The sequence below is a fragment of the Lolium perenne genome, chromosome 6 (assembly GCF_019359855.2).
Source record: "Lolium perenne isolate Kyuss_39 chromosome 6, Kyuss_2.0, whole genome shotgun sequence".
NCBI classification, from domain to species: Eukaryota; Viridiplantae; Streptophyta; class Magnoliopsida; order Poales; family Poaceae; genus Lolium; species Lolium perenne.
Genome location: NC_067249.2, coordinates 232406378 through 232426594, shown reverse-complemented (window position 1 = coordinate 232426594; position 20217 = coordinate 232406378). Strand labels below are relative to the sequence as shown.

The following is a 20217-nucleotide window of genomic DNA, read 5'->3' as shown; positions in this document are numbered from 1 at the left end:
GGCTCACGTCACCTTCATGATAGGACCATATTATCAGGTTGAAATATCTGGTAGACTATCGGGTAATATCATGTTCGAGAAAGTCGCTTTTTAATACACCATTAGCATTGAAATTAGACTTGATAATTGATGAAAATGGTAGTATGACTAGATGCTTCTTTGCAAAATGAAATGCAACGCCAATTAATGAGTACAAGTGTTAGTAATAAGATGTGCAAGTAGACTAGGGTAGGAAACTGTTTCCCGACTTTTTTTGGTCAAGGTTAGCATATTGTTATCATCCATATGTGCCGTGCATAGTCGCTTTTCTTAGGTATACAAGTGCACTATTTAGAAACTTCAGGAAATAAGATTTGTAATGCTGAATTTTGTGCTCTTGCAGGGTTAAAATGCCAATGAGGCTGATGCTATCGTTTCCTAAAATGGCACCATTGGAATGGATCAGCTGCATTGGTAATGATTAGTGCAAAGCTGCAATTTATCTCGGTTTCCTCTAGACTATGTAGATCTCTCTCAGCTTTACTTTTCAACCAAATGATTTCCTTAAAACATCATCTCGATGTTTAAGCAACACAAATATTAATTATTGGACACTTTATGTAAATATCACAATATTTCACAGATTGAATCGTCCTGAATCACCAACAAATGTCCTACATTTCTAAGTAGGCATATCTTTAGCGCTTATTTCTCCTATTATTTTGTTTTATGTACCAACATTACTGCTGCATGCTAATAGAAGGTTGTTGCTTTCTGTGTTTCACTAAGCTTGTTTCTGTTATCCACTTTCTCCTTATTTGTGCAGCAATTAGCTACCGTGAACACGGCATATTGATTACGAGGAGTTGGTGCGCCTTCGTCTCTTCTCCCCTCAACCAGGAGATGTCAGCGAGATATCTTGCATCAATGATGCACAATCAAGAGATGATGGGGCCTTGTGACGTGTTTTCAGTGGTGGCTCCCTTGGTCGTGCGGTGTCCTCGGCCAGCAGGGGCTCTGACAACCTCACAATCTCTGGCTTGTTCATAGGTATACCAGCTCTGCTATAATTCTCCAATGGAATTCATGTTATATGCTCAGTTCGTGTGGTGTTCTTAATGTTACTTGTTCATATTGTTTGGTGGTCGACACAAATGCAAAAGGAGCGGCATAATGCTTTTTTACGTCTATAAACATAAATACTACCAGGTATCATGGCTCCTAGAGGAAATGCTTAATTCTATGCTAATTTTCTCTCTTTCAGTAATCCTTTTGTTGTTTTATAGATTTGGCATAATGCTTATTTCTACCTCTAGCAGGCCCCTTGTAATTACCGTCAAGAATGCTGCCAATTCGCCTACTGCAACTAAAGGTACAGATGAAAGGCCTTAGTTTCTAATACTATTGTTGCAGCGTAGTTGGTGAAACTGATTTGTTTAGGAATATGCAAAATTACGCGAGTTCATAGATCTGAAGCAATTCCATATTAAAGAATCTATACTTCCCATAATGAACTTGGTATCTCAATTCGCATAGGTCGAGTACAAGGAAATACCAAATTGAGTGTTTTCTCCTCACTAGGTTGAGTACAGGGAGAGATGTCGGAGGGCAGCATCTGGAGCGTCACTTGATAGTCATCTTTCCAAAAAAGGTCCCTATCAAAGTTCCTTATTGGTTCTTGCCATTGATCTATACTCAAACCTCTCCACTGAAGAAATACAAGTGCTCTATAATGTGATTTATCCTTTCTGTACTTACGATCTAACAATGATTTATGTGAGGTGCCATTGATGTTCATTGTTTGTTTGGCAGAGGTTTAGTACCAAGGGAAATAATCATGCCAAGACAAATCAAACGAATTTATTTTGTTCAGAAAATCTATTTTTTTTAATATTTTAGCAAGTCTCGTGGCTGGCGGCTGGTTGCCTGTCTATGGAAAATATTGGTTATTCATTGCTTGCTACGAGTTCATTGCCGGCGACAGTTTGCCTGCCTATGGAAAATATCGATTAGTTCTTCATTGCCTGCTATGAGTTCAAAACGGAAAATCAGTAATACACTATAGGAAGCTGTTCTGAATGGAAGGCGTCTTTGCTAAATTGAGTACAACGTAAATACTTTATTTTAGAAATTGCAGAAAGGCTGCCCAACTTGAAAAAGATATATGGTATGGAAGCCAAAGCGTATATTCACCGAATGCTTCTGGGATAGAAGTGCTTGCATTGGTATGTTACCGTTTGCTCTCTAATGTTAGCTTGCACGATGAGAGAGGGAAGTGGTAGTTTTTTCCCTGTTGGATATATATTTGTTGAATTACTTGGTTCTTTCTTCCACTATCGATCTTATCTTTCCAGTCTACTGTTGTCTTACTTTTCAGTAGGTTCTCTTGTCTGATTTGGAAAAGAGCTGCTGATGTTTGCACTCGAATTCAATGATGGTTGCCCAGTTTATGTTAGAGTGTATTATACTGCTATAAAAAGTTGTACCAATTTATTGTATACGTAAATTATTATGTAAACATCAGAGGTTAAGATTAGTTATCTTACAACTTTATAGCGAAAAATACTCAAATTTATAACTGTTCGAGAGTTATAAATGTGTATTTTTCTAGGTTGTCTAAATCAAGAGCTTTTATTGCCTCTTTAGCAATCTACTAGGATCATTGGTATTGTCCAATATGTATTGCAATTGGTATATATGTACTCGGATCTGGCCGGCATATTGCATTGTTCATTCCATCGGTTATACCTCCCTTGCTCGGCGCGGCCGGAGACGTGGTGGCGACGGCCGAAGGAGAGTGGCGCGGCCGGAGACGGGCCAGCGCGGGGCGGATCCGCGGCGGCGACGACCGGAGGCGACGGGTGCGGCCGGAGACGGGCTGGCGCGGGGCGGATCCGTGGCAGCGCCGACCGGAGGCGAGGCCATCTCTCCTCCCTGCTCTCGTCATCTTCAGTGGATGAACACTGGGCAGGCGGCAAGGGATGGTCTTGGCACAACCTGATTCAACTCCAGGTTAGACTCGCTGGAGTTTCTTTCCTCAGTTCTTACTCTGATTTAATTTCTGTTTTTCTGCTAATATTTGGAGTGTGGCCTGCAGATTATTCTAACACCGAGGGATGGACGGATGGTCATGGCCCAGCAACTGCACCTGCATCTACTTCCGCAACCTCTCCAAAGAGCCACGTTGAGGATCTCTTTTTCCCCAATGACCTTACACGTTTGTATGATTCAGTTGTCACCTTTTCCAGATGAATCAAGTCTCAATGAATGAGGTCGAGACGATGCTTGAGCTCTACAAAATCATAAAAGCTGAAAAAATAGTGTGAAATCATACTTAATTATTATATATTACTGCAACACCTCGGTGGAATGGAGTGTCTGCAAGATACTAAAGCGGTTAAATTCTGGCTAATTCTTAATACTAAAATAAGCTAAAACTTATGGTTTAAATTCTGACTTGATTTTGCTATTTGACATGTTTGAGAGTAGGCTTTGCCATGTATCCTTACCATGTTAATTCAGGTTCTAATAAAAACATATGATATCTCTATTTTTTTCTTCACTCTATTTCATGTTGGTTATCATCGACACTAATATTTTTCTTTTCCTATCTGTTAACAGAAATTCTACCCGAATTTTTATTTCTTTCTTCATATGAGATCCTTTAGTTCGTATTGTTGAATGTTACATATCTCTAAATATCACTATATTCATATTTCTCATATCTGATGGACCATGAGCTGTGTATATGTGCCTAATCACTTTACCCATCAGCTCTTACCTGGCATAGTTTTCAGCTGTTCACTGACTTCCACGTTGTATTTTGGAACCTTCCATGGGGATTGATCTCATGTGTTTCAATCTTCTGAAGGTTCTTTTGTCAATACTTGCTTTTTTGTGATGCTGCACTTTACACCCGATGGTGTTATTGGAACCGAATACGGTAGTTCTTGTTTAATTCAAGCCCGGATATGGTTAGGAATGTGCTAGCGTACTTTCCTTATGGTTGCTCACTGGACAAAGCACTAAATATGGAAAATATGAAAACTTCATTAGTATCTGTAGGTAGAAAAGGAGGTTCTGTTTGGTATAAGATAATATGGGGCTGGTCACAAGAAAAGAAGAGGAAAGATCACAAATTATTGTGAATATAGTTGACAATTTTGTATACATAGGAAAGTTTGCATTGTGACTTGTGAATATTTTTTCCCTCCTTCCCGCGCTTCTGTAGACAGCTTAGGAATTCTGTGGTGTACGAATAGTACCCTAAAATTCAAAGCGTAGATTTGTGGGGCACATCAAAGAGCGACCTTAATTTCAGTCCAGGCCTGAGTGGCCACTATCTCGGTCTTATCTTCTGGTTGCATATTGCTCTCTACATCCCTCTTTCCTCTCTATATCTTGTATGCCTTTCATCGGTGCAGCTGCCTCTTTTGAAGAAATTAAGAGGAGTTGCTTGATGAGCTTCGGGGTATCCTCAAGAGGCTATGCTTTGGAGTAATCTGTTTGAGCTGGCCCTCTCATATTTTTGTCACGGTTTATTTCGCTTATTCTAGCTCTTGTTATTTGTCGTTAACATGTTAGTATTTGCAATCGTTGTTAATTGTTCCATCTGCTCAATTCTTCTTGTGTTCTAATGTTACAGTGTAGTAGAATTAAAAAAGTGATGTTAGTATATGCTCAATTCTCATTTAGACCATATAAAAACATGCATTTGGTCAAGTTTACCATATTCTAGAAATGGTTGACTGACCAACCTAGGGTGAAAATACTTGGTTGCACTTGAATGTGCTAATGCTAGGGTGAAAATGTTGAACCTGCTGAGCCTAAGGTAGCAGCAGGTAGTAGTAGCCATATTCAGCCGATAGTGGTTATTTTCTAGGTAAAGTGTAGATGCGAGATATGATATGCCCTATTTTTATGATCGTTATAGTCACTTTATGCTTCTTTTTGCTGGGACATTGGTTTGTAAGGGGAAAGATTTTAAAGAGCGACCAGAGCATTATTAGGAACCATATGGTGATTCCGTGTTCAGGAAAAACAATTGCCATATAATATCACAGTTAAATTTTAAAATGCTATGATGATGGCTCCCATATGGTGATTTAGTGCTCAGGAAAAACAATTGCCACGGTGGTTGATAGAAAGCACAAACTTCTTAGGTTTTTTCGTTGCTTGGGGTTACCAGCTTGGTGCTGCCTTGGTGCTATTGTGGTTCCCAGTACTTTCTAGAAGCTTACAGCATATTTATTTTGGCCAGTTGGTTGTATTTTTCATCTGTTGCCAATAAATCATCTGTTTACCTGTCACATGACCATGTCACTGCCTTCTAAACCATATTTCCACTCCAAAGCAGACTTACCTATTTACTGATTGATCCTTGTTACTACCAGGAAAACCAAAAAGAATAGTTGGCAATACCACCCAAAAAATTCAGCTGCCAATGTTTTGGTTCTCAGGGTCAATTGAGTTACTCATCTTGAAGTTGAGACAAACCTACAAGGCTATAGCGTGATGAAAAATATGAGGTGAATCACTTTTCTATTGTCTCTAGCATTTTTCTTGTTTACTGCACATCCATTTATTTGGTACAGTTAGCTAAGGTAACAGTGTAACACCCCCTTGACCCATCAGGTAATATATGCCTTCAAAAGTTGTTTGTGCAATAGTAATATCGTAGCAAGTATTCTGAAAGAGAGCCATAGTTTCCAATGTAACGTCAGGAGTTCTACTGGTTACTTTCTTCAGGCTTGGTATTAGAAAAGCTTTGGGTTCACGGTGATCTTCAACTTAAAATTTATTTCAATTTTTGTGGTTTTGGATGTTCAGGTCAAATAGGTCATATTTTTCTTCTATATGTTGATGGAAAACGGAGCCCCGCTGTGCTTCTCTGTTTGGAATCTTTTCGTCTCTGTTTTGAGCTGTAATTTGTAGTCTTTTTTAGGAGTTAAATCAAGATTTGCTGCTATAGAATGTTTATTTGCCTTTTCTTGAAGGAAATCATTTCATTGTCTGAGTTACTTGTTCTATACAACCTGACTATATTTTATTTGTGCCTAGGTTGATGGGATATCGAATATCTAAAACCAGCACAATGTATCCTGGGGGCACCAGTGACTACCGCAGGAAAGTTGGGGAGCCATCAGAGGATTTTGCTACATACATCCAGCAGAGAGGCTATGACCTTCATGATTCAACCTACGGAAAGTTTGCTTCTATGTTTGCAGTAAAATTTGCATGAAACCTGGAAAGATTTGTTTCTAAAGAGGTGAACCATTCTAACATCTGTTTGCACATGATCCCAGATGCTCGAGGATGCCAATTTCCATAGTGTCATCGCCCAAGACCGCACCGACCAGGTTATCCACTTTCTCGTAAATTGCTTGGACAAATGTACAATTTCTTCAGAGGCTAACATGATCATCGCTGTCTACGTTGTTTCAGTTCCTGGGGGTCTGGAGAGGTAGCTGCCTTTAACCGAGAAGACCAAAGAGACTTTCTGGGCACCTAGGTTAATGTTTTGAACCCTATTTATTTTGTGCCTTTTCTTTTCATCATCTCTGGTTACTCACTACATCCACATCCACCTGGGAGGACTACGACGACATCGTAAAGGGCTTGAGCTTGAAGCTGAAGCAGAGCTGCTTGAGTGATCCACTGCTTGAGGTGATATTGCGAGCATCATCATGGTTTATTAATAGGAATATATTGATGTGGCATTGCAGTGGCGTATTGGTAATTGATAGTGCTGATTCTAGATACATGTAAACTCCTTATAAATACTTTCATTTATACCGTGAATATATTGTTGTGGTGCTGCAGTCGTGTATATATGTGTCACATGTTACTATTTCTAAGACAAGGCTTATGATTTTAATATGTATGGCTTTAGTGTTTGCGCCAGGGCGGAATGGGTCATCTTTCTTTGCAAATAAAAATATCGAGCCTATTTACATGTAAATAAAAATATAGCATTATATTTAAATTAGTCTTTACCAGAAAACCTTTGTTGCCACTACTATTTACTGAGTAAGAGAAATGGTTGAATGCATGTATATAAAATCGACATATGTTCTGTTACTTTGCTTGATAAATGTTTGCTGCCATTGAGTTTTTCTTAATACTATAATAAACTAAAACTTATGAGTTAAATTCTAATTTAATTCTGCCTTTTGCGCGATAGCGCAACCGGCCATCTAGTGCAGATAATTGGTGCCTAGTTAAGATCAATTTGCATTTTGCACCATACACCAGTATTGTTGTTCCCGATCTCCCGTATCCTATGCCACTATCAGAAAAATATTCCCTTGACTTGTATCACCAGTATCAGTTAGTTAATGTCATTATGAAACACATGGTCTTTGAAGTTCAATTTTGAGGACATTCTCTAGGCACTATTCATATACACAGAATTATTAGAGAGCAAGAGAGGTTAGCATTGAGACAATTATTAGTTCCGAATAGTAGATGGAGTGGTAGTTTGGTACCAATCTACCATAGTCCTTGTAATCTCGTTAGTAATAGGTAGGAAACACATCAATTATGGTTTAGGTGCAGGGTAGATATGCTGCCATACTGACCTGGTAGAAAACCATGCCAAGCATGGGGTATGAGCTGCAAAATATATCATCTTACCATCTGGTGAACTAAATTTTATCTCTCTTTCACATATTTCTCTGCTTGCCAACCGATAGTGGTGAACATGAGGCGAAGGATAAAAATGCAAGTTGAATGCACTGCTCAGAGTGTTCTTTCTCTCCAATCAATATTGCTAACCTTTTCTTTTCGTGTAAGGCATCCTGAACATTAGTTTGCCAGCAGATAACAAAGTTAAACTTCATTGATGCCATCAAGTACTCACTTTAATGTCTAGATAACTTTCCCCTCCCCGGGCTAATTAAATTAGACTCAAGTATATATTTGCACATACATCTAGAGGTCAATTTGCACTGTTGTATATTTGCAAGAATAATCAGTTACCTTAGAAAACTACGTCATAGAGCAGATCAAAACATGTTTATCTCCTACGGTTAATGCTCTAGATCCATGTAGTACGGTACCATTTTCTCTTACCAAGTATCAAGCTGCCATCTTTCAATCTACAAAGCATGTTGCATCAACATTAGCCTTAGCACAATTTTGTAGCGGTGGAAAAACCTTGTTTACTGGAGCTCTAGATTCATACCATAATATAGAAAACAAAATCAAGGCACGAGCATGTATCAAATAACATGAAAACCAAAACTTAAACTACATATTCAATTCAATGGGCAAGCTTGGTGGTTTACCCATTCAAATTATCCCCTCTCAACATGCACAAACAATGCTCCCCAGTCTGCCAAACAGTCAAGCCATGAAGCTGATGAATGGTAGATTCATGTACACTACTTGTACCTCTTCTTTTTGCAAAGGCAGATCAATATGGTTCGTTTGAATGTCCAAGAAAGACGTAATACATCAATTAAACTAATGATCAATAGCTCAAACAGGGGTTAGGTTCTCACATCACAACTAATTTGAGATACCAGTACAACGAAATTCAATTTTATTGTGATGCCAAAAGTGAGGAAGTGAACTTCAATATGACCATAAATAAGGCTTAAGCAGCAATGAATTAGATATATAACATCGTGAAGTTGATGTTACACATGTCTACAAGGAAATGAAGGGTGCAACTCAACCTCTATCCAAAAAAATTCGAAAACACAATATTTAAATAATTAAATTAGCAATTTTTTGTAGTCACTGATGACAAAATGCCTCTCACGGGCAAGGGCCAGCACGCCGGTACTCACACCTATCCATGAAGACAATGGAGATGTATTGAGTTACTATCAGGGGTTAGGTTCTCACATCACAACTAATTTGAGATACCAGTACAACGAAATTCAATTTTATTGTGATGCCAAAAGTGAGGAAGTGAACTTCAATATGACCATAAATAAGACTTAAGCAGCAATGAATTAGATATATAACATCGTGAAGTTGATGTTACACATGTCTACAAGGAAATGAAGGGTGCAACTCAACCTCTATCCAAAAAAATTCGAAAACACAATATTTAAATAATTAAATTAGCAATTTTTTGTAGTCACTGATGACAAAATGCCTCTCACGGGCAAGGGCCAGCACGCCGGTACTCACACCTATCCATGAAGACATGGAGATGTATTGAGTTACTATCAAAATAAGAACATCCTGGTAAAAATAAATGTGCATATGTAACCAATCCATCTATGTCTAAAAAAGGAGAAATCTTCTCCAAAATATGGTTAGCCCTCTATATTTGTGACACCTCTAAACATTTTTATGATTACTACACAGAAATGGTATTTAGAGATTAAGATATACCTGCCAGTAGAAGGCCTTCATTTCATTTCTTGAGTTCCAATCCATTATGCAGGGATGTAGAATAAAAAGCTTGTGGAGGCCACACAGATTCAGAAGTTTCAACAACAAGTGTGGAAGAGAAGCACCGCCGCCATCACCACAGTTTCGTCAAGCTCCGACCTTCATCTAGCTGCAGCAACCTCGCGGACACAGAGCACGACAGCGTGAATGGAACCACCACATCGGTGAGGGAGAGGCACAATGGTCCTGAGTTGGGAGCCCGATGACGACGGCAACTTACCCTCTAAGCCACCACCTGGCCTCCCCGATGTGGTTGTTATCGGTGGTGTCTCCACCCTAAGGCGGAAGCGTCCTCCTCCTCTTTTTCAACGGCGTGGTAGAGTCGATGCTGCCCTTGTGCAAGCATCCCTGCATCACGCCTCCTCCTCGAGCTCGTCGACGGCGTCATGGCGGAGTCGGCGGCGTCCTCGTGGAGTCCTCTCTGCGACGCGCCTCCTCCTCACGGCTGATGCTCACCGGCGGCGAGGTAGCGGATTATACGGCGGCCCGCGCTCGTCGAAGGGTCCTGGGCAGAGCCTCCCGCGACGCACCTCATCCCGCTCATCGGCGGCGCCTGGCGGAAACTCCCGCGACGCGCCTCCTCATGCTCGTCGAAGCCTCCGGCGACACGATCGTCGGAGGCGTCCTGACCTGACGGAGCCTCCCGCGACACCCATCCGCCTTGCTGCCCTCCTGTGTCCCGTGGCTATTTACAGAGAGGAGGAAAAATGAGTGAAGGAGGGAGTCCGTGAAGGGATAAGGTAATTTTCCTAGGCTGAGCGGTGGGAAGCTACACGTGTGAGTTAAAGACAGATATATCGTGGCATCGTGGAACTATCCTGTGCTTTTTCACATGGGTAACCACCGCCCTCAATCATACACCAGCTATGGCCACCCCACTGAATCACCCAAACGGACCAATGTTAGTAGAAAAAATTGTTATGTACCACCAAACCGTACACAACAAAAAGGTAGGAGGAATCAAATAACAAGATTAACACGTGTCTGCCACCAGATTCACTCCCAAGAAGGCCTCAAAAATGTGAGAAAAAAGATGTTTGTTCCCCTTTAATATAGTAGTTATATTAAGATGGGCTCAGCAGTTTTAATGATGCACTCATAAGAAATAGTATTTGAAGCAAAAGAGAGCATCAAGAGGCAAATTCAAAACACATTTAAGTCTAACATGCTTCCTATGCAAAGGAATCTTGTAAATAAACAAGTTCATGAAGAGCAAAGTAACAAGCATAGGAAGATAAAACAAGTGTAGCTTCAAAAATTTCAGCACATAGAGAGGTGTTTTAGTAACATGAAAATTTCTACAACCATATTTTCCTCTCTCATAATAACTTTCAGTAGCAACATTAGCAAACTCAACAATATAACTATCACATAAAGCATTCTTATCATGAGTCTCATGCATAAAATTATTACTCTCCACATAGGCATAATCAATTTTATTAGTTGTAGTGGGAGCAAATTCAACAAAGTAGCTATCATTATTATTCTCATCAAGTGTAGGAGGCATAGTATAATCACAACAAAATTTACTCTCCATAGTAGGTGGCACCAAAAGACCACTATCATTATAATCATCATAAATAGGAGGCAAAGTATCATCAAAGAAAATTTTCTCCTCAATGCTTGGGGGACTAAAAATATCATGCTCATCAAAGCCAGCTTCCCCAAGCTTAGAATTTTCCATATCATTAGTAACAATGGTGTTCAAAGCGTTCATACTAATATCATTGCTACTAGCATGCAAATAAGATTCCATGGGTTTTTTAATTTTCGCATTAAACCATTCATGTCTTGACTCAGGAAATAGAATAAAAAGCTCACAGATGTTGTCCATTATGCCTTACTAGTGTAAACAAGAAACAAAAAGATGCAATTGCAGGATCTAAAGGAAATAGCTTCGAGCACAAACACAATGGCGCCAGAAAAGTACTTTACCTGGAACCGGAGTATGAGTGCCTTTTACCTTTCCTCCCCGGCAACGGCGCCAGAAAAGTGCTTGATGTCTACGTTCCCCCTCCTTTCCTGTAGATAGTGTTGGGCCTCCAAGAGCAGAGGTTTGTAGAACAGCAGCAAGTTTTCCCTTAAGTGGATACCCAAGGTTTATCGAACTCAGGGAGGAAGAGGTCAAAGATATCCCTCTCATGCAACCCTGCAACCACAAAGCAAGAAGTCTCTTGTGTCCCCAACACACCTAATAGGTGCACTAGTTCGGCGAAGAGATAGTGAAATACAGGTGGTATGAATAAGTATGAGCAGTAGCAACGGTGCCGAGAAAATAGCTTGCTGGCGTGTAGTTGATGGTGGTAGTATTGCAGCAGTAGTAACACGGTGAAACAAAGAAACAAGCAGTAGTAACGCAGCAGTATTTAGGAACAAGGCCTAGGGATTAGACTTTCACTAGTGGACACTCTCAACATTGATCACATAACAGAATAGATAAATGCATACTCTACACTTTTGTTGGATGATGAACGCATTGCGTAGGATTACACGAACCCTCAATGCCGGAGTTAACAAGCTCCACAATTTGTTCATATTTAAGTAACCTTTAGTGTAAGATAGATCAAAAGACTAAACCAAGTACTAGCATAGCATGCACACTGTCACCTTCATGCATATGTAGGAGGAATAGATCACATCAATATTATCATAGCAATAGTTAACTTCGCAATCTACAAGAGATCATGATCATAGCATAAACCAAGTACTAACACGGTGCACACACTGTCACCTTTACACACGTGCAGGAGGAATAGAACTACTTTAATAACTTTGCTAGAGTAGCACATAGATAGTAGTGATACAAAACTCATATGAATCTCAATCATGTAAAGCAGCTCATGAGATCATTGTATTGAGGTACATGGGAGAGAGATGAACCACATAGCTACAGCGGAGCCCTCAGCCTCGGGGGTGAATTACTCCCTCCTCATCATGGGGGCAGCGATGGCGGTGAAGATGGCGGTGAAGACGGCGGTGGAGATGGCTCCGGGGGCAATTCCCCGTCCGGCAGGGTGCCGGAACAGAGAGTTCTGTCCCCCGAATTGGAGTTTCGCGATGGCGGCGGGGCCCCTGGAGTCTTTCTGGAGTTTCGTCAATTGGTACTGCGTTTTTAGGTCGAAAAGGGCTTTTATAGGCGAAGAGGCGGCGCAGGGGGGGCACTGGGGCGCCACACCCTAGGCCGGCGCGGCCTAGGCCTGGCCCGCGCCGCCATGTGGTGTGGTGGCCCCTGGCCCCTCTCCGACTCTTCTTCGGTGTTACGGACGCTTCCGGGAAAAATAGGAGGTTTGGCGTTGATTTCGTCCAATTCCGAGAATATTGCCCGAACGACCTTTCTGGAACCAAAAGCAAAGAAACAGAACGGCACCTTTGTGGCATCTTGTTAATAGGTTAGTTCCAGAAAATGCATGAAAATGATATAAAGTGTGAACAAAACATGTTGGTATTGTCATAAAACAAGCATGGAACATCGGAAATTATAGATACGTTGGAGACGTATCAGTGCTCGCCGCCGGCCACGCTCCGGTGTCCAATAAGTGGCGGCGCCACCACCGTTGGGTTCCCCTCGGTCGTGCGCGTCCAACGCACCCACGCGCGAGACCCCTCGAGGCCGGCATCGTCGAGGCCGTGCCCGACATGGCCGCAGATGCTCGCGCTGACATCACCATGACGTCAGCGTGACGCAGTAACTCATTTTCTTATTTTCCAGAAATTCAATAAAATGGATAAAACTTGTTTAATTCATAACTATTTCATTTTAAATCAGAAAAAGGTGTATAATATATCAAAATGTTCAGAAAAATGAAACCTATCTACTTATGCTATCATCATGCATAGTTAATCAACTTCAATTAACATTTTTGTTAGTATAACGAAATACCACTTTATGGAAGTCATCGAAATGCAATGTTTTATGCATTCGAATTCCATTTAATCTGACAATGATGTATTAGGGTTAGGTTCAATAACTTTAACATGTCATATCATCGTCTTTGTATGCGCATTGCATCGATGCCATGTATTGAATGTTATTTGTATATTTCTAGTGTTTGCTTCTTCGCGACCGATAGAGCACGAGTCTGAGATGACAAAGATCAACGACACTGATGATCAATTCCTATCCACCGACGAACAAGTCAAGCATGGGATCTCTAAAGATCCATATTGGTTTGTCAGGGACAAAGGCAAGCCCTAGCCTGGTTCATATATGATTTCGAAATGCTTTTACTCTGGTTCCTTCATATTGCATGCGGTTCAACTGTCTTTTATCGATAGATAGAGTTACCCTATCTGTTGCATGTCCTACCTTTGTAGCCTCAAATCCCTGATCCACTGCTCCTAGCATAACTAGGTTTGGCATGTGTGCATCGCTAGAGCCTTTATATCTTTATGCTTAGCCATGCTTAGTATGTTACGCTACTACTCCGGTCTTCGGACTGGAGTCTTACAATGAAATGAATCTAGCATGACAGGTTGACGTGGTAAGTGTAGAGATGTTGTTAAAATATAACTAAAGGCTCAGACGAGAGGCCACATTGGGATGTGGTGGGTTGTTTCGTTTCTGCCGACCCTAGGAACCGAGTTCTCGCCTCTTGAACCAAGACTGAGCGTACAACCACACGAGGCCCTATTATGGTACCCTCTCGACTCACTAACTTGCCTAGTAGATTCCATGAGTCACATAGTTTGCGCGTTACCTGGTCATATGCATTGCATTTTGCTTGGGGGTAAAGGTACATAACAGGTAGGTAAGCGTGGTCGTGGTGGCTGGGGGTTGCGGCCTCTGGGGAAACCCACATCGGTACACATCGTTAAGGACCGACTTCGGGACTTGACCCGTTACGGCGGAACAATCCTTAGCGCGTGACTCATGGTCTCGGCGACAGCAAGGTAAAGGTCGTGGTCAGCCACCCTCTGCCGGCTTTCCAAGGAAGAGAGCTTATGATCTGGCATTAAGAGTCGGCTGGTACGTGTGGGTAAAGTTGTGCACCCCTGCAGGGTTATGAATCTTTTCGAAAAGCCGTGTCCACGGTTATGGACGACTTGGGAACGGACGTGGAAATCATAGAGAACTTTAACCTCATCGTAAAACTTGGCAAACAATGTGTGCTTACGGATACCTTCTCCGGGTGTTGAGGGGGTAATCCGAGGATAGTGGTTCGAGATGATGAAGATTGGTGGATACAATATGATGATCAATAGAGATAGAGATATCACTCTCTTATCCCCTTTTAAAGGTTCTGAGTAGTCGAGCTTCTCTTCTCTCTTGTCTTACAAAGGAAAATTGGCTTTACGCAAAAGAAGCTCCACACAGAAAGCCCGCATACCCGCTTTGCTAAAAGTTTGTACTAAGTCTTGCTGAGTCCCTGTACTCAGCTTTGCATGCTTTTGTTTCAGAAGAAGTCGCTCCAACAGATGGTGGTTTCTAGTCGACATCGACGAGTAGCTTGGGGTTCCCAGGTGGCAGCCTGGAATCTATGGGCTGGGACGTCGCCGTTATGCTCCTGGCCTCTTAGGCCTTTTGCTATCTTGCTATGTCTAATAGCATAACTTTGCTTCCGTTGATTGATGTATGCCAGGTCAGTGACCTCTGCTTGTAATACTTTGGTTCTTCGCTCAGTTATGAGCTTGTATTACTTTTTGAGTCGTAGAGTCACTATTGTGTTACCGATTCTCTCACTGTAGTCTCTCGAGCTCTAGGTTAGGCTTATGTCAGACGAAGATCTGGTATTTGTCTAACCCTGATCCCGGTGGTGCCACAGGTTTTGGTATCAGAGCAGGACTGCCTGTAGGAAGCCCTTTCTACTGGTCGATGTTGAGTCTAGTGTTTGTGAAAACTATTTGAAAGCTAAACAGTATTTGCGGAAATCTGAGTAGGCTTCTTTTTACTCCTTACCTGGTATCGCTCTAATTCTAAGGTGCCTTACCTTGTGTTGATTTGAAAGTTTTTCTATCTCTTCCAGTCTTTCAAACTTAGGTGCCTCAAGGGCATGTCATTTCTAAACCAGTTGACCTAGTGCAGAGTTCTCTAGAGTCGTGTGTGTTCTTTGCTTCCTCTTTGTTTTGTTTGTTTTGATAGAGAGATCTCCTTCCATCATGGTCTTTCTATTTCGTGGGTTCCACATCTTTCTGTTCTCGGTTTCGAGGTTTCCTTTCACCTTGGATGCCTCCTTTTCCTTTTTCTTGGATACTTCTGAAGCTAGGTATGGCTTCTTGAAAGTTACCTTGTGATTACTACCTTGCAGTGTCCTCTGTGTCACTCATCTAGTAGTTACTCCTTTCTCGGGTTTTAACCCTTAGACTTGAACCAAAGGTCCCCGATTGTGCTGGATTCTATTGTATGAATCTGCGTACATGAAGTTGGCCTTTAACCCAAGATCCATTCCATAAAACATTGGTGTTAATGTTCATACATTACATCAGGATGGTGAAATTCAAATCAAGCTATCCATCAAGCTTGTGGTTATTGTCGAATTGCGGCAATAAAGATCTTCCCCTTCGACTAGCTATCGCAGAGGTTCTTTCACTGAACCAAATGGATCATGACAAGAGTGATCTTTCAGAGTCTCGTATCTATGTCTGTGACTCTGCCACACCTCCCTTTTCAGCATGAGTTTCACAAAAGTGTTATCTTGTGCATCTACTTCTCAGGAATTCTGATCCTGATCGTGTTCTTCTTCTTTAGTTATTTTTCGACCTTTGTCTGCTAGTTAGCAACCAAGTGTAAATGTTCATTGGTGTCTCCAGTGTATATTACTCTTTTGGTTCATCAAGAACTCTATTTCGGTATGTCAGGAGAAACAAACTCCGCAGATTAAGAGGCCTCGTTAGCTTCTGTTCTGTTCTACCTTGGAGTATCACCCTCTTTTATATCATGGGGTCGTGCTGAGTCTCATGGCCTTATTGATGAAGTGATTCTCTTACATATCTTTACTCGCCCTTCCTCCGAGCTGTCTGTGCTTGGGAATGTTGGGGTGTACTTATTGATGTGGGCATCTGAGATTCTTAGCAATCCTAATTGCTTTGAAATCCAAGGATGTTTGCGTCATTCTTAGCATGATTGGTTCGCTAATTACTAAGCGAAGTTTGTTTGTGCTGCTAAGTCCTTTTGTTCAGGCGCACATATTCGGTCAAAGAGTTAGGTTAATGCCAAAGCTCTCAAGACCATATCGTTTGCTTTGTAAAGCAAGTTCCCCTATTGAATTCAGTGATATACCGGTGGTTCGTGATATTCTGGATGTCTTTCTAGGAATATCACCATGTTGTTACATGACCGTGTTGTCGAGTTCATGAATACGTTGGTTCGTTCAACTACTCCTTCTCCAAGAGCCGTGCTGGATAACCCTGGACTAGTTGGTATAGCTTAATCAACAACTTGGAGAGTTGAAAGACAAAAGGTATATCCAACTTCGTTCCTTTATAAAGGGATGTCTAGTGATGTTTGTGTTGAAGTCAGAAAGTATCTCCTTTGCGGATATGCTATCTTCCCCATGTTTGATTTGAGTTTGGGCTATCGTCAAATCAAACTCAGTTCAAAGGACTATCTTGATGATGTTTATACTCATGGTGTCTCGTCTAAGTATACCTTCATGTCCTTTGATCTGACCAATATTTATGTCGAGTCCATATAGAATATGAGTCCCTCATTGGAGTATCTTGATAAGTTTGTTGTTGAGCCCATCGACGACATTCTTATTTTCTCCAAGTTTAAAAGATTCATATTGGACGTTTGACACTAGTATTGGAAAGTTTTGAGAACCATCTTTGTGTTATCATGAAGTATGTGTTCTAGATGCTGGAAGTGACCTTCTCTAGTTCACGTGCACTTGCTGAAAGATGTCGCCGTGGATCTGAGTCGAGTTCCCTTTGTTATCCTCGGGAATCATCGCAAGTCGGTCAGGCATGTGCGAAGTATTCTTGATATGGAAGGTTGTTACCTCCATTCCTTGAAACATTCCTCTATGCACACTAAGCTACTGACTGGTTTGTTCAAAAAAGAGAAGAAGCTGAATAGCTTCAATATCTTCTTTGATGTCCCCGCAAGGACTCACTTGTGTTACATTGCAGGTTCATGTGCACGCAATTGCTTTTGCAGTCGCAACCACATGTATTACGCAATCTAGCTCAATCCTTTGGATCTTGACATTGTGGTCCATACCTTGAGAATCTATCGACTTTACCTTGGTGGTAACTGTTGAAAATTTCTAATTGGACATAATAAGTTTGAAATATCTTTACACCTAACCTAAGCTGAATCTCAAGCGGCAATGATGGTTAGTGGTTCTCAAGGATTCATGGCATAGGTCTCTTTGTAATCCCGGCAAGATTGATGTCGTGGTTAACACAATTAGTCGGAAGGCTTATTGCCATAATCTCTTGATTCATCAAGAATAACCACTCTCCATAAGGATCTTGTGTGACTTATTCTAGGAGTTGCCCTTATGATGCTTTTCAAATCCTGAAGTCTTGACCTCCGCTTGATGACCTATTGAAGGCAATTCAATAGCCTAATATTGGTGTCTAGAACATCAAGGAGAACATCATAAGCAGAGTTGCTAAATGTCTCTCGGTCAATTCCTTGAAATAATTTCTCCGGTGACAACAACTTCGTTCGGAGAAATTTCACTCCCCTTTGATTGTTGGCACTTCCCTAGCCCGTACTCTTCCCCTTCCTTTGGGTTGTACCCGAAGTTCTAATCAACTCACACGTTGTGTGAATTCGTCAGCCATCTAGGGCCTAGCATTTTTAATACACTTCAATCGTTGCATGTATCATGTCCGAAGAGTGACTATGTTCTTTTAAATCCATAGTTGCTCTCGTTGGATAATCATTCATGCTTCTACGAGTCACCATTTCTAAGAGTGCCTCGTCATGGTATCAAAGGCAGTTTAACTCATCGTTACCTTGTTTTGTCGTATTCTTGTAAAGCGTGGAGCAATTGCCTACCAAAATTTGGAACTTCTTCAATCTCCTCCGTTACCTTCACGTGTTTCATGCTTGCCATCTCAAACGTTGTTTCCGAACACTCCTTCCATGAGTTGACCATGAGATACTCAATCTTCGTGAAGATCCATCGTTCCAGAGTTATTCCCTCTTTCCTTTAGGTGCAGTTGAGCAACAACCTCAAGGGAAGAAAATGAAGCGCTTCATTCATGGTGTAGTGGATCAAATTCATTCATGACGTCATGGATCAACTTCTTCAACAAAGAAGGTCATCATGGTATCGACAAGCTCGTTGAAGACTGGTGTAGTTTTTGTTACCTTCTCTTTTCCTACCTTAGGAATCTCGGGGACGAGATTCTTGTAAGGGGGGGTAGAGTTGTAACATCCCTGTTTTAGAAAACCCTAGTTAGGAGTTGTTTGTGCATCATGAGCATCATATAAAATGCATTAGGAAAAATTTGCAAATAAATTAAAATGGAAACCCTAAGGTGTGCCATTTCTCTCTCTTTTGAAAAGCCCTCAAAATCTTTCAATGAATCAAGATAAACTCACATGGCATTTATGCTATGTTGAAGGGACATGGGTGCTTTGAAATTCTCTGAAAAAGAGTTTGTCAAATTCTATTCAAAACCAGGGTTTGAAATTTGAAATGTAAAACAGGAATTTAAATCCAGAAAAATAAATAGAGGGAGAAACCCTCTCTCTCTCTTCCCTGGGCCAACAGCCCATCTCCTTCCCTCTCTTACCTCTCATGCGCAGCCCAAACAGCAGCCCACCTTGGCCCAGCAGCAACAAACCAGCCCAGTAGAAACCCCAGGGGGTTTTCCGCAAAATCGCCGTCTTCCCCGCGGCTCCAAGCGGTGCACGGCAGCGCTGCGGCCGCCCGATGGCGCCGGCGGCCAGGATCGTCGCCGCCGCCCGCCGGCGACTACATAAATCGCTCCGCCGCCCCTCCAAACCCTAGACCCCCACAGTTTCCCCCTCCCCTGCGCCTCCCGCGAGCTAACCCTAACCCTACCCGATGGTGCTGCCGGTCGCCGCCGTCGATTCACGCCGTCTCCGGCCACCCCAAGCGCCGGCGACCACCGCAACGCGCTCAGGGTGAGGTCCTCGTTCTCCTCGTGCCCGCATCCCCTCCTCTTTCCCCATGTATCGCCGCCTCCACATACAACCGGGCCGCGCCGCCGCAGATGCTCGCCGCCGGCCACGCTCCGGTGTCCAATAAGTGGCGGCGCCACCACCGTTGGGTTCCCCTCGGTCGTGCGCGTCCAACGCACCCACGCGCGAGACCCCTCGAGGCCGGCATCGTCGAGGCCGTGCCCGACATGGCCGCAGATGCTCGCGCTGACGTCACCATGACGTCAGCGTGACGCAGTAACTCATTTTCTTATTTTCCAGAAATTCAATAAAATGGATAAAACTTGTTTAATTCATAACTATTTCATTTTAAATCAGAAAAAGGTGTATAATATATCAAAATGTTCAGAAAAATGAAACCTATCTACTTATGCTATCATCATGCATAGTTAATCAACTTCAATTAACATTTTTGTTAGTATAACGAAATACCACTTTATGGAAGTCATCGAAATGCAATGTTTTATGCATTCGAATTCCATTTAATCTGACAATGATGTATTAGGGTTAGGTTCAATAACTTTAACATGTCATATCATCATCTTTGTATGCGCATTGCATCGATGCCATGTATTGAATGTTATTTGTATATTTCTAGTGTTTGCTTCTTCGCGACCGATAGAGCACGAGTCTGAGATGACGAAGATCAACGACACTGATGATCAATTCCTATCCACCGACGAACAAGTCAAGCATGGGATCTCCGAAGATCCATATTGGTTTGTTAGGGACAAAGGCAAGCCCTA

General features: G+C 41.9%; 1 long non-coding RNA gene across 2 annotated transcripts; it reads left to right on the top strand.

The window, feature by feature from the left end:
* The first annotated feature begins 1000 nt into the window (after positions 1-1000).
* Positions 1001-3607, top strand: LOC127305990 (uncharacterized). 2 transcript variants are annotated; one of them, XR_007854291.2, is made up of 5 exons: positions 1001-1029; positions 1143-1188; positions 1299-1351; positions 1516-2991; positions 3077-3607. It is a non-coding gene; the product is annotated as an uncharacterized lncRNA (long non-coding RNA). The 2 variants fall into 2 exon arrangements; XR_011746831.1 differs by having other exon boundaries at positions 1296-1351.
* The last annotated feature ends 16610 nt before the right edge of the window (positions 3608-20217 follow it).